This window comes from Eleutherodactylus coqui, chromosome 7, assembly GCF_035609145.1.
Source record: "Eleutherodactylus coqui strain aEleCoq1 chromosome 7, aEleCoq1.hap1, whole genome shotgun sequence".
Lineage (NCBI taxonomy): Eukaryota > Metazoa > Chordata > Amphibia > Anura > Eleutherodactylidae > Eleutherodactylus > Eleutherodactylus coqui.
This window is the reverse complement of record NC_089843.1, coordinates 208,474,772-208,489,037: the sequence shown is the minus strand read 5'-3', so window position 1 is coordinate 208,489,037 and position 14,266 is coordinate 208,474,772. Positions and strand designations below refer to the sequence as shown.

General features: G+C 43.8%; 1 non-coding gene across 1 annotated transcript; it reads right to left on the bottom strand.

Annotated features, from left to right (window-relative positions):
- Window positions 1-3,325: 3,325 nt before the first annotated feature.
- LOC136574109 (U2 spliceosomal RNA) lies at window positions 3,326-3,518 on the bottom strand. Its single transcript, XR_010786237.1, has one exon. It is a non-coding gene; the product is annotated as a U2 spliceosomal RNA (small nuclear RNA).
- Window positions 3,519-14,266: the final 10,748 nt, after the last annotated feature.

Genomic DNA, 14,266 nt, shown 5'->3' with positions numbered 1-14,266 from the left:
TGTCACCGGCGATGGGGAAATAAGGCGAGAGATGGCCGGCTATTAAGGGGTGGAGGAGGCCGGGCCTATTTTTTTTTTTTTAATTAATATAAAATTTGTTTCCAGGAATATAACTGTTTGGCATTAGGATGTGCCGGACCATAGCGGGCGCACCACATGCTCAGAATAAGATACTACGGTACTACATGTATAGTGTTACACTATATCTATACTCCATAAGGTATTAAGGATACAATTACATTTACTGGTGATTACCGCTCAGGGGAATTTTATACTTCTTCTCTCCTCTGACACCTCATGGTTTCGTCACCAGTGAAAGGGAAATAAGGCGAGAGATGGCCGGCTATTAAGGGGTGGAGGAGGCCGGACCTTTTATTACAATTGTTTCCTTTTATATTTGGGCCAATTATAGTAGTCAGTCATTGGTCCAGCTCTGTAGACAGAAAAACACAAATGTTCCGGATCTTTGAATGCAGTGACACCATTTTTAAATTGTTTTTATTGTGCAAAAGTAATAAAATGTTACAAAACTATATAAATTGGATACAAATGTAATCCTACTGAGCACAGGATGTAGTGAAGATGTCATTTATGCCGGCGTCATATAAGCCTATGTGCACCAGTGTAGTGTTCCTACAGAATTAAAGATGCTTTTTTCTGCCCGCGTTCCAGAGGTGCTCTTTTTCCTGCACAATTGCGCAGTGTTTCACGCATCTCCTAGCATATTTCGCGTACATTTATGTACCCTCTATTTCACTTCTATGAGACCTTTTGCTGTGCACATGTGCAGGAGAATAGAGCACGGTGCGCTGGTTTATTCTTCAACTAAAATCCTCAGGAAAAATACATGCATGTGAACAAACCCATTGAAATCAATAGCTTCTATAATCTGTGTATTGTGTGCAAATACACCCGTGTGCCACCGGCTTCACTGTATAAGGCCTCCTTCACATGACCAGTAAGAAATAGACCTTATTAAAAAGGGCAGGAGATGTTGTGTTGTATGTTAGGAAAACATTCATCTCTACAGAGATTCAAGCTTCAGAGTCTTGGAGTTCTGTAGAAACTGTTTGGGTAAGAATACAAGGAGAGAACAACAGAAAGGACACCATTGTAGGCATTTACTATAGGCCACCTGGACAAGCAGATGATATGGAGGAACTCTTTCTACATCAGATGGCCAAGCTCTCAAAAAAGCATGATATAGTGATCACAGGAGATTATAACTATCCGGACATTTGTTGGGAATCTCAGGTAAAAGTAATGGATCCAACACATTCTTATCCGCTCTTGCTGACAACTTTATCTTCCAAAGGTAGAAGAGAAAACAAGGGGATCAGTCTACCTTGGACCTAATTCTTACCAACAGGGAGGGAATGGTTGCGGAAGGAAGGTTGGCTGGGACCTTAGGAGGCAGCGATCATGTTATCATTGAATTTTGGATAAAAAGGGGATGAAGACCTGAGAAAACTCAGACCTCAAGGTTGGATTTTAGAAAGGCAGATTTTATTGAACTCAGAAAGAGGGTAGGAAGAATCCAATGGCTGGATGTTCTTAAGGAAAGAAATGACTAAGTAGGTTGGGAAATATTGTGAAATATGATTCTCAAAGCACAATCGTTAACAATCCCTAAAAGAAGGAAGAATGGGAAGCATTTAAAGAGACCAGGATGGATGAACACAGAACTTGTACACATGTTAAAAGGAAGAAAAATATGATCAAACGGAAAGAGGGGGAAATATAGTCAGACCTCTTCTGGAATACTGTGTCCAGTTCTGGGCAGCCCACTTTAAAAAAGACAGAAAAACTGGAGCAAGTTCAGAGAAGAGTTACCAAGATGGTGAACGGTCTGCAAATCATGTCCTATGAGGAATGGTTAAAGGATCTGGGAATGTTTAGCTTGCAGAAGAGAAGGCTGAGAGGAGACTTAATAGCTGTCTACAAATATCTGAAGGGCTGTCACAGTGCAGAGGGATCAGCCCTATTCTCATCTGCACAAGGAAAGACTAGAAGCAATGGGATGAAACTGAAAGGGAGGAGACACAGATTAGATATTAGACAGTGAGGGGGATCAATGAGTGGAACAGGTTGCCACGGGAGGTGGTGAGTTCTCCTTCAATGGAAGTCTTCAAACAGAGGCTGGACAAATATCTGCCTGGGATGATTTAGTGATCCTGCACTGAGCAGGGGGTTGGACCCGATGACCCTGGAGGTCCCTTCCAACTCTACCATTCTATGACTCTTTGACCGTATGCACTTTTACACTCACTGCATTGCTGCCAAAAATTGCATGAAAAGAAAATCGTTGCGATTAGAGATGAGCGAGCACCAAAATGCTCGGGTGCTCGTTACTCGAGACGAACTTTTTTCGCGATGCTCGAGGGTTCGTTTCGAATAACGAACCCCATTGAAGTCAATGGGCGACCCGAGCATTTTTGTATATCGCCGATGCTCGCTAAGGTTTTCGTTCGTGAAAATCTGGGCAATTCAAGAAAGTGATGGGAACGACACAGCAACGGCTAGGGCAGGCGAGGGGCTACATGTTGGGCTGCATCTCAAGTTCCCAGGTCCCACTATTAAGCCACAGTAGCGGCAAGAGTGGCCCCCCCCCACCAACTTTTACTTCTGAAAAGCCCTCATTAGCAATGCATACCTTAGCTAAGCACCACACTACCTCCAACAAAGCACAATCACTGCCTGCATGACACTCCGCTGCCACTTCTCCTGGGTTACATGCTGCCCAACCCCCCCCCACGACCCAGTGTCCACAGCGCACACCAAACTGTCCCTGCCCAGCCTTCAGCTGCCCTCATGCCACGCCACCCTCATGTCTATTTATAAGTGCGTCTGCCAGAGGAACTGCAGGCACACACTGCACAGGGTTGGCACGGCTAGGCAGCGACCCTCTTTAAAAGGGGCGGGACGATAGTCCACAATGCTGTACAGAAGCAATGAGAAATCCAATCCTGTGCCACCTCCATCTGGAGCTGCACACGTGGGCATAGCAATGGGGAACCTATGTGCCACACACTATTCATTCTGTCAAGGTGTCTGCATGCCCCAGTCAGACCGCGGTTTTTTATAAATAGTCACAGGCAAGTACAACTCCGCCATGGGAATTCCGTGTGCACCCACAGCATGGGTGGCTCCCTGGAACCCACCGGCTGTACATAAATGTATCCCATTGCAGTGCCTTGGACAGCAGAGCTAACGTCAGATTAAATGCAGGTGGGCTTCGGCCCACACTGCATGCCCCAACCTGACCGGGGTTTTTAATTCATAGACACAGGCAGGTACAACTCCCTATTGGAAACTGCTGTAGGAAAGGGGGTGCACCGGTCCTGGAGGTACTGCAATACCAGGTCAATGCGCGGAGTGGACAGAGCAAGCTCTTTTTCCAGCTCCCTGTTCTAAAAATCCATTTAATATATGGTCCCCAGATAGGGGACGTATCAGATATTAAACTGATAAGAACAGATTTTTTTTTTTTTTTACCCTCAGATTGGGTTGAAACTTACTTTACTTTACTTTCAAGTAAACTGTCATTGCATATTTACTGCAACGTTCATCCCTTTCATCATCAGGCTTTATTACTGTTCTTAATTTTCACAATAACAAAAACAAAATTACAAAGAAAAGCATTCTATTTACAATCCAACAAGTTGGATCCACTTCTTCACCTTCCATACGCCCTCCGCATCCACCCCCCTCCTCCTCTTATCCCATAGGTAGCATATGAATAACTTCCCTAGCACCATTCTTACACTCGCATTCACACTCAGCTCTTCTCTTTTATACACATACACGTTCCTCACATCCCACAGCACTTCTTTCACACATGACAAAAACAACCACAACAATCTTTCTTTCACTCCATCACTCGCACCTAAACCAAACATCAGTACCTCAAAGGATAGAAACTGAATACCTGTTAACTCTTTACAGAGTGGTCCTAATTTTTTCACCACTTTCTGGGCATAGGCACAATTCCAGAATAAGTGGACTATACTCTCGCTGCCTCCACACTGGACTCTGGGACAGGTCTCTCTCGCTATCAGACCTCTGCTCCTCTGAAATTCTCTCACAGGCAGTACGCCGTGCAAGCTCTGCCATACAATTTCTTTCTGTCTGCCAGTCATTCCATCCATTCTCACTTTCGCCCATACTCTCTGCACATTCCTTCCACCAACCAGATTTATCTCACTCACCCTTTCACTACTCTCAATCATTCTCACAAGCAGACGTTTATTTCGGAGCATACTCACTTCCACTTCACTCAACTCATACTTCTCTACAAACTTTACAATCCACTCATACCACTTTGGAACCACGAATGCAACAGGCTTACTCAAGTCATTCCTGCACCACTTTAACCTTACAAACAGTCGCCCAGCCAAATATCTCATCATACACGACACCTTTCTCTCTCTCTCAATCACAGCCAACAGAAAAACTAATCCATTCACTCCAAAATAAACTTCCAGGTTCGGGAAACTCATACCACCATTCCTCCAATTCTTCACCACAGTCTCTCTTTTCAAGCGCTCCATCTTAGATCCCCAGAAAAAAACAAATAGAATCCTATTTAAACTCCTGAGCCTCATATAGTCAGGCGGAAAGATCATTGCCACATACAAAAAAATGGGCAGGACAATACTTTTGATCACTACTATTTTTCCCAGGAGACTAAGATCTCTCATTCTCCAGAAGGTCAACCGTTTCTCCACTCTTTCCTTTGCTGCCTCCCAACTCTCTTTACCATCCACAGAGTCATTAAACATGATCCCCAAAATTTTGATTGGTCCAGACACTACATTCAAACCTAAATCTCTCACTCCGCCTACCTCCCCAAACACCTTACATTCACTCTGACCAATTCACTCTAAAAGCAGACGCACCACAAAAAATAGACGCTAACAACTTGACTCTACGCACAGCACTCTCTGACTCGCACACCACACACACATCATCCATATACGCACACACTTTTAACTCTTTCCCACCACTTCCTGGAATATGGATCCCTCTCACAACTTTATCTTTTCTCAACAGGCACAACAATGGCTCAATCACACAGATAAAAGCGACTGCGGACAGCGGGCAGCCCTGCCGCACCCCAGAACATCCACTCACCTTTCTCCCCACACACCCATTCACCAACACTCTGCTGTACATTCCATTATACAAACTCTGAACTCTCCACACAAAATCACTCGGGAAACCCATTCGCAACAACACTCTAAACAAAAAACTATGAGACAATCTATCATACGCCTTTTCAAAATCTATCGATACAACATACACACTCTTCTCTCTACTCTTACAATCCCACAACACATCTCTCAACAACACCAGACTCTCTTGCACTCTTCTACCAGGCACCGCACAGAATTGCTCTTCACTCACCACACATTCAACCACGTCTCTCATTCTGTTAGCCACTATCTTCGCATAAATCTTGTAATCACAATTAAGTAACGTGATGGGCCTCCAATTTTTCAGACTTTTCAAGCTTCCTTTTTTTGGTATTAACACAATCACACCCCCACGCATGCTCTCAGCCACTTCCACATTCTCCCACATATACTTACACACCGCACACACATCCACTCCCACCACCTTCCACAACAGACGATAGAATTCCACCGGCAACCCATCCTCACCAGGCGTCTTATTCACAGCCATTCCTTGTACCACTCTCTCCACCTCATCCATAGCTATGTCTCTCATCACAGACGCTCTCTCTCCCTCTCCAAGCTTACTCTCTAGCACACTCAGCACCTCACTCTCCAAACTCTCATCCCTCTCTTTCACCGCATACAGATTCTCATAGAACGCAGCCACTTCCTCACTCACACCATCCCCACTCACCTCACATCCATCCTCTTTCATCACCACCTCTATTGTTGGTTTCTTTGCAAAGACCTTTTTAAAGAAAAACCTAGAGCATTTCTCTCCATACTCCATCTTTTCCAGTTTGGCCCTGTATATGATGCTTCTGCCTTTTTCTGTCATATACCTATTGATTTCTCTCCTCACACTCACCAACTCATCCTGCACATCCACACCATTCTCTCTCATTCTCTCCAAAAAACTTAGACGTGTGTTTAGTTTTGTGTACTCCTCTCGCCTTCTTGCTGCCAGTTTATATCCCAAAGACTTGAAATATGCTTTTGTCTTCTTTTTTACCCAATCCCACCACTGCAAAATATTAGCAAACTTGTCTTTCCTCTCACACCACCTGTTATACAGACACTCATACTCCTTTCTCACATCCTCACTCTCCAGATGACTTATATTGAGTTTCCACAGCCCCCTCCCATGTACCCCTCTCACATTCACATCCACACCACACAGCAAACACTCATGATCCGAGAAAATAACTGGTTTTTGTTGGTAACTTAACGGTATGATGTTCTCTGAAACAAAACAATAGTCCAGCCGGGAATGAAGGCCGCCTCTATCAGCATGGTACGTACATAATTTGGGGTTAATGTTACATAAAATCTGCATATCTTGCAACCTATAATCAGAAACAATCTCTGACAAAACCTTCCCAGACAAATCAAAAGCCTTCTTGTCCAGGTCGCAGTTCACATCACCGACTATAATTACTGGCATTCTGCCCTGAATAAACAATTTAATTTTTTCAAATAAAAGTTTTCGCTCATTCTTACTGCTGGGAGCATAAATATTAACTAACAAAAACTTAGTGTTTTTATATATCAGTACCGCTGACAGACACCTCCCCACCTCAATTACTGTATAGCTGTCTAACTGCACCTCCCCCGACTTAAGCAATATGCCTACCCCATCATTTCTGTTTGTCTTACTACCAGACCATATACATGTCCCACAAGGCCATTCATCAGGTTTTATATCACCAGTAATCCCACATTCTTGCAGACAGTACACATCCGCATTCTCCTGTCTGAGAAAACTCAGTATGGCCGTCCTCCTGGCCCTACTGGTAAAAACCCGGACATTTTGTGAGCAAATGGTAAAACCCATATTACATCCTCATATACATCATGCTGCTTAAATACATCAGGGTGAGTACCCTATGCAAAGATTCATTTATAAGTCTTCACCACTATCAGTAGTAAGGACAAGGTCCTGCGCCACTTTTTCCAGCGGGTCGCCGGTTTCCATGGGCTTTTCTTTACTCCTCTCACACTTTCGTTTTTTAGCAGAGTCCCCCACCACTTTTGCGAACTCTTCATCACTTGAGCTTTCAGAATCCCCACCACCCTCCCTCTTACACAGGGAAGTCTCTGGTGAGGAGAAGCTTGCAATGTTCTCTGGGTCTGAGGGATGTAGTGGACTCTCCACCCCTTCAATTACTTCCTCCAGGTGTCTAATTATCTCAGACACCTGGGTCTCAGACACCTCCACAGCTTCAGGCATTTCTGCCGCCTCAGACACTTTAACAGCCTCAGGTGGTTTGGAAACTACAGGCATTTTACTTGCCACCGGCGCTTTAGTTGCTCTGGACATTTTAGTTGCTTTGGACACTTTAGCAACCACTGGCGCCCTAGCAGCTCCAGACACTCCAGCCTCCACAGGTGCCTTAGCAGCCACTGCAGCCCAAGATATTTTTGCAGTTTCAGTTTTTGTGGCCTCAGACAATTTTGCAGTCCCAGACGTTTTTGGAACCTCAGACACTTTTGGGACCCCTACGGCTTCAGATACCTCAGCAGGCCCTGCAGCTTCAGCCTGCACACTTTTGGGGTTTTCAACCTTCCGCTGTATGCCAGGAGACTTACCAGCTCTCTCCTGCTCTGGCTCCTCTTCCCTCTCTCCTCCCATTCTGGGCCTTATGCTCGCAGTGCAATCTTTAAACATATGATCGCTAGAGCCACAAAAGTCACACCGCTTTGGTTGCGGGCAATTACCAGCGTGATGACCTTCTTCCTGGCAGTTTCTGCATACTTGCCCTTTCGTGCATTCAGTTTTTACATGCCCAAATTCAAAGCAATTGCGGCAGTAAGTGGGTTGCCCCGGATAAGTCAAATAGCCTCTATGTCCAGCAATTGTGAAGTTGGCCGGTGGGTGCTTCACACCTCCAATGCTGTCTGCACTCTGTCTAAATCTGCAATAAAACTTGTACTTGCAGTTGAATATGCCTAAAATGTTCATCTGCTTGTCTCCACCCCTCACCTGGTCGCAATATCTTCTTAAAAAGCTTTTAATTAGTTCAACCTCAGTGAAGGGGTTGTAGACATGCACCAAGACTGGCTTTTCGTGGATGCCAAACAACGGAGTGATCCTAACTCCATCCAACAAGTCAATGTCCTTATGCTTTCTGAGCCATTCATAAACATTTAGGCAGATATGTTCCTCTGTAAAAGTCACATCGTACATACCCTGCCGTGGAAAGTCCTGCACACTGTAGATGGTTGCTTTAGGAACCTTCATCCTGTCCAAGAGAATATCTCTGACGATAAAGACGACCGTGTTCTTGTTGTAATCTCCTTGGGCAACTTCAAAGCGAATGGAATTCTTCATGCCAAACATTTTCAGGGGTCAGCTGTCGGTCCAAAAACCACAGGAAAAAGATGCCGCTCCAAGCAAAAAAACTGGGCGCACCCAGATCGCTCCTCCGGCACAGACCGAGCCTTACACTTGATCTGAGCCAAAAGGCCGAGAAGCGATAACCCGAAATAGGTTTCACCTGCAGCCCGGCCCGCCCAACTCCACTTCCAAGGCTTGAGGCAACACGCTCAGCCTGCACTCTGGGCGCACCCACAATGCACCCAGGGAGATGGAAGAGTTTTGCATAGCCCCGCCCCACGCCTTCTCAACCGCGCCCTCCCCCCCTCAGTCCTTCCTCTTGCACCGTGCTCACGCATCCTAGGCTTGTAGAGCCTGCTGCTGCTGCTGCTGCTGCAGGACTCGTCACCTCCCTACCCAGGATGGTTAAGCCGGCGATTACACTAGAAGCAAGCACTAGTTTGTCTCTGAAGGTGCGTCGGCCGGTCGGTTGGAGGGATCTCTTCGGCCGGCCGCATTTCGAGTGGGGACGGATGGAAACTTTTTACCTGAAATGAGGGAAATTGGCTTCGGCCCCATAGGGCTTTATTGCCTTTCCCTGGGCCGGCATTAGTAGACCCTAGTAAGGAGAGTAATAGAACGGCATGGTCATCCGAAGAACTTAAAAACATACAGCAGGCCTTTTTTTCCCGCCATACATACATAACTACAGATTTTATATTTTTTTTACATATATATATATATATATATATATATATATATATATCACACACACACACATAATCTTAAATCTATCTTTAATCTATATCTACAAAATCTATAATTCAGAAATAATCCATATCTATATTCTACGTAATTAATAAAGATAGATTAGATAGGATAGGATAGGATAGATAGACACATACATGCATACATACTGTATGCAAATGAGCCAGGTATTTGGAATGCTGATGATGTCACTCCCTTGTGATGTCATACATACATACTGTATGCAAATGAGCCAGGTGTTTGGAATGCTGATGATGTCACTCCCTTGTGATGTCATACATACATACTGTATGCAAATGAGCCAGCTGTTTGGAATGCTGATGATGTCACTCCCTTGTGATGTCATGAGCCAGGTGTATGGCAGGCTGATGTCACTCCATTGTGATGTCATCAATTTAGAAGCATAAATACCGGGCTTGGCAGCGATTTTAGTCAGTCTCTGCTGCAGCTGGGAGACGGGAGATGGTCTTTATCTCTACCAAGAAGCTGCAGAACTACCGGCAACTGCAAAACTACCGGTAACTGCAAAACTACCGGTAACTGCAGAACTACCGGTAACTGCAGAACTGCCGGTAACTGCAAAACTGCCGGTAACTGCAGAACTGCCGGTAACTGCAGAACTGCCGGTAACTGCAGAACTACCAGTAACTGCATCATTTTTATTTTATTCAATATAGGTTTTATTGGTTTCATGGAGGGGGGGGGGGGGGGAACTTTTGCCTTATCTCAAAGCAATGTAAAAATAACTTTGACAATGAAACTTAATAAATCAATTTCGAGTTGAACTATATCATGTTTGTCTGTGATATTTTATAAGGTCTACAAACAGGGGAATGAGGGGAGGGTAAGAGGGGGAGCGGTAAGGGAGGGTAGGTATCTATGACACAGGAGAAAGAGAAAATAAAACAAAAAGGGGGGGGGGGGGCAGGCTCCGGGATTGTTGTTTCTCTTTACGATTGTGGTTTAAACGTGTTACTCACATGTCCCTGTCTGTAACCACCTAGTAAATAGGGGTGAGCTCCGGGCATCTATCCATATCGCCCAGGTGTGATACAATTTATCATAGCCTGACGGCTCATCTAGAAGCCTCATTCTCTCCCTACGCTCTATTTCGTGGATCAGTTATTTTTAGCGGAGTGCATTTTTAATGCAGCACACAATGGGGAGACAGCGGCCTACCAAAATCTAGTTAGCTGCTGCTGTGGCTTTCTTTTTTTTAAAAAAAAGGTAGGTTCCGTTCTTCCACAGTGAGGAATAGGCAGGGAGGTTCCGTTTTTGCCAGCTGAGGAATGCTTATAGGCAAGGCCTTCTCCCTGCTGGTGCATGTAACGTCAGACCACGGTTCAGACATGCGGCAGCGGCGGCAGCAGCATTCATTCAGTCAGTGGCTCACAAACGAGCTCCGTGCAAGTTTACATTAAACAGACACATTTCTTTCTTTACTGTATTGACTGCGGTCTTTAGCGAGCGGTTGAACTGTTTCTGTGTCCATGCATTGAATAAAGCAATACATCCTTTCAAAGTAGACGTCCGTTCGTTGGAGTTCTTTGCTCCCTGGGTGTTGCTCCATCTGTAAGCGTTGGCCTGGATCCTCATGGACGGAATACTGCCCATCCCACGTGGAGCGTGTATCTCAGCCCGCGTGGAGCGCTGCAGTCCAATGAGGTATTCCGTGCTGCATAGCAAGCCTCGGGCCTTTACATCCCCATCTAGTGGGGTGACTTTATTAACACAAAAAGAGTTTTACAATTTGGTAACATATTAAGAACATTTTAAAACCTAAAATGTTCTAAAAAACAAAAACTCTTTAAAAATACAAATACATACATATAAAATGGGCACTTGGTGGCATCACAATATGGAACTCCATTCCCTTAAAAGCCATTTTCTGGATAAAATAAGGAAAGTTTTTCTTATCTATTATAAAATAATCGTACATCTCGCTAAGACAAATAGATAAAACATCCTGCACCGATAAAACGTCATGTTTGAATAATAAAATATTCCGGGCCTTCCACAGAGCTGCCTTCACGCAGTTGATGATCTTCCATGCCATTATCTTCTCGGTCCGCGTGGGGCACTCCAGACATCCATACAGCACGGTCTCCATCTTTATTCCTTTGTTCCGGGTGATTTTGTGTAGAAGAGGGTTTATTTTAGTCCATATGATTTTAGTAAAAAAACAAGTCCACATTAGATGTTGCACGGTCTCTTCTTCTTGGCATCCTGGTCTTGGGCAGGCGGCAGAGTTGGTCAGCCCTCTTCGATGCTGGAATGCCCGGCATGGAAGGCACTCGTGAACGCAGCTCCAGGCAAGGTCCTTCTGTGGGTTAAAAAGAGAGTTGTCATTTACCATTTTCCATATTTCTTTTGTTCTCTCTTCATTAAAATTACTTGCAGGCGCCATAAAACCACTTTCCTTAAAATCTTTGTATACTTTCTTACTATTTAAAAGGTATTGCACCGTCTTCCCGCTAAAATTATATAAAATCACAATTTTTCCTAAAATTCGATACTCATCCGGCAGGTTAAAAGAATAGGGGGAATTTAAGACTGTGGAAAACCACCCATTTCTGCGCATAAAATAACCTGTGTTGTAGCGGATAAAATATGACCAAAAGTGATTTTTAAAAACAGCGTTAAGACACATGCTAAAATACTTAGTTAAAAGAAAAGCTTTAAAATCAGGGAAATCCTTCCCCCCCATAGGTTTGGGTTTTAAAACTATCTCTCTCCTAAGCTTTTCCATTTTGGAGTTCCATAAGAAGGTGAAGCATGCCTTTGTGATCTTCTTTAGCAGCCGGTCTGGAGGGGGAAACACCAGACTAAGATACAATAAAATGGGTAAGATAATCATCTTTGTTATTAAAACCTTCCCCTCCAGCGTCAGCTGCCGCATGCTCCACATACATAACTTTTTGTTTATTTTTTGTGCCACCAAGTCCCAACTGGTAAAACCGTTGTTGGACTCATTAAAGGAGACCCCTAAAATCTGCACGGAATCAGAAACCGGTACAGGAATGTCCGTTAAAAGCATATCTCCAATGTTTAAAATGTTGCTTTTACTAAAATTCACTTTAAAACCGGAGGAGCAGCAAAAATACTGAATTTGTTTCATGGTTTTTTGAATTGAGAGGGTGTCCCTGCAGAGCACCGCGACATCATCCATGTACCCCACTACTTTAGCCTCAATACCCCCCCCACCCGGAAGGGGGGTTCATCTGATCTGCTTATCGGCTCGTATTGCACATAAAAGAGGCTCCAATGCACAGATAAAAAGTAGTGGGGACAAGGGACACCCCTGCTTCACCCCGGATTTTAAAAGGACATCCTGCGTCTTAAAACCGTTTACTAAAATCTTACTCGTGCAGTTTTCATAAAAGGCTCTTAGGGACAATAAAAAGCCTTCTGGTATACCCATCTTCTCTAAAACCTTAAAAAGATAAAAATGTGACACACTGTCAAAGGCCTTCTCAAAGTCTATGGATAAAATGGCAGTTTTACCATGCCTTGACTTGGTGTCGCTAATGCAGTCTTTTAAAAGGTTTAAATTATCGTGTATGGCCCTCCCAGGGACGCCACAGACTTGATTTGGATGTATGATCTTGTGTATTATATTTTTGAGTCTGTTGGCGCATATTTTAGCCATGATTTTGTAATCGGCGTTTAGAAGGGTGATGGGTCTCCAGTTTCTGATATCTGTCTTGTCGCCTTTCTTGTACAACAGAGACACCTCACCCTTCCGCCATGACCCTGGGAGGCTCTTGGAATTAAAAACTTCCGTAAAAAGAGAATAAAAATCCTCTTTTAAAATTCCATAAAACGTGACATAAAACTCGATGGGTATACCGTCCGGACCAGGCACCTTGCCTGGTTTAAAACTACGGATGGTATCTAAAATTTCCTGCTCCGAGATATCCCGCAATAAAAACCTCTGTGAGACAGGATCTAAAACATCAGTGATCTCCTTTAATGAGTCCTCCATAAAACTTATATCCACACTTTGTGTTAAAAAGATCCACGTAAAAACCATGTACCTTTCCTAAAAGACCCTGTACATCTGTGACTCCATCAAGGTTATTTAAAACGCATTTTTTGTCAGTAACTTTCTTAAAAAAATACCTGGAGCAGGTCTCGTTCTCCTGAAGGTGTTTAACTCGGGAACGGAAAATAATTTCTTTGCCCTTCTGCTCCAGGCATTTGGCGATATCTTTTTTTATATCTAAAACTTCTTTCGTCACATCAATATCATGCTCTCTCATTTTGTACAGGGTCTGCAGACGGGTGTTTAAATCGGAATAAAAGGCCCGTTTCTCCTTGGCTTTGGAGATCCCAACCTTGATAAAATAGTCCTTAATCTTAGTTTTCATTTTTTCCCACCACTGGCTGGTGGGAATGTTGGGATCTCTTACCCGTCTGCACTCTTTAAAAAAGGTAATAAAATCAGATAAAACCTGCGGATCTTGTAGAAGGGACACGTTCATCTTCCAGGCATTTCTGGTTCTCCTTCTTGCTCCAAGGTTCGCTTTGAAAAATAAAACCTTGTGGTCAGAGAATGTATTGGTAAAAGCATCAGATCTAAAAGGTTGTACCTGGTGAGAGCAGAAGATAAAATCAATCCTGGAGCTGTAGGTGGTGTTGCTCCAGGTCACGCCGGCCTCTTCAGGTAAAAGTGGATTACATTTCTTAAAAACATCCGTAAGCAGGTGATCTGTTATGATGTTCTTCAGCATGTTGGCAGTTTTGTCATAGTTCCTGCTTACGGAGTTAGAGAACCGGCGTTCCCCCCTTAAAACACAATTAAAATCACCAGCTAAAACAAGGGGATAAGAACTGTTAATAAAAAGGGGTAAAATCTCCAACATTTCTGCTCTCACCTTCTTTTCTGGAGAACCATAAAAATTTAAAAACTGACATTTAATACCGTTGATAAAAGCTCTGACCAATAAAATTCTGCCTGGTAAAATTTCATAAAAATTTTCAATAAAAACGTTCCCTTTAAAAA